This window comes from Galeopterus variegatus, unplaced genomic scaffold, assembly GCF_000696425.1.
Source record: "Galeopterus variegatus unplaced genomic scaffold, G_variegatus-3.0.2 Scaffold7228, whole genome shotgun sequence".
Lineage (NCBI taxonomy): Eukaryota > Metazoa > Chordata > Mammalia > Dermoptera > Cynocephalidae > Galeopterus > Galeopterus variegatus.
In genome coordinates this window covers 63,134-64,381 of record NW_007733339.1, presented here as the reverse complement: position 1 = coordinate 64,381, position 1,248 = coordinate 63,134, and positions in this window count along the sequence as shown.

Sequence of the window (1,248 nt, the reverse complement as noted above, 5' to 3'; positions counted from 1 at the left end):
AGAAGACAGGATGGGTGACCACCCTCCCTAGGCCATTGGTGGCTGTGGAATGGAAGCATTAAAAAGGGTGTCCAGGGCAGCCAGCTCAGTGGGCACTGTGGACCCTGACCCCTCTAGAACTCAGATTCCAGGGCTCGAGAGCAGCATTCTCCCCGTCTGGACGTCAGCCCTGTCGTCTCCCTTCTTCTCACTCAGCTGCATGAGCTCCAGGGGAAACACACCATAACTCATTACTTCTTGGAGACAGGAACAAATGAAGGTGTGGGGAGGGGAGGAAGCCAGGTTATGTTTGGCAAAGCAGAAAGCACAGTCTGGTAAGGAACATGTTTCTGTGTTTAAGCTTCAAGGAATGTTAAATGCCTGTGAGTTGATAGTAAAAGAAACACAAACCTTCCTGCTGCTAGCTGACCTGGGTCTGTGAGTGGGCAGCTTGGAGCCAGGGTCCTCTGGAGGCCTTTGAAGTCTCCCAGCACTCAGCTCTCCAAGGCACAGCCTTTGGCCCCCAGCTGCAAAGGCATCTTACCAGCCTTCCTATGTATCCAGGAGGGGCAGGGGGTGTCCCCCTGGGGTGAGCCGTGGCTCAGAAAGTCCTGCCTGTGAGTGCCCTCAGAGCCACTGAGGATGGCCTGGCTGGGTCGAGAGTCTGCATCAAGCCATTCCCACGTGGCCAGGCCCCTTGGAGCACAGACAGTCTGTTCCCACAGTCCACTCCTACCTCCCTTCCTGCCACATGCCCAAGGAAGGGAACGGGCACCAGCCTCTGGAACTGGGGCCTGCTCCCCTTCAGCAGGTGCCGAGGCTGAGCTGAAGGTGACCTCACCATAGGAATGAGTCCTTGGGGACATTCGAGTGGCCTGAAGGAAAGGAAGGGGGAAGATGGCCCTGCTCTGTTGACCCCCCTTCTCTCTAAGCCCCCTCCCACTCAGCCTGTCCAGAGAACATGAGGGACTGAACTGCCTAAGCTCTAGGTGTTTGCTCCTGTGATGAGTGTCCCTCTCTGGGTTTACCCGATGTGGCAGTGGGAGCAGGGAACCTGGAGTGGCAGGCTGGAGGTGGGGCAGGGAGTGGGAACAGCATTTAGTGGCAGACAGATGGCAGAGCTAATCATCTACATGTGTGTCCTGCATTATGCTCTTGGAGGCCCATTCCCAAATGTTATCTCATGTGATCTTGCAACAGCCCTGCAAGGAAAATGACAATCATGTCCTTCCCATTTCACAGAAGAGGACACTGAGGCACTGAGGTTAG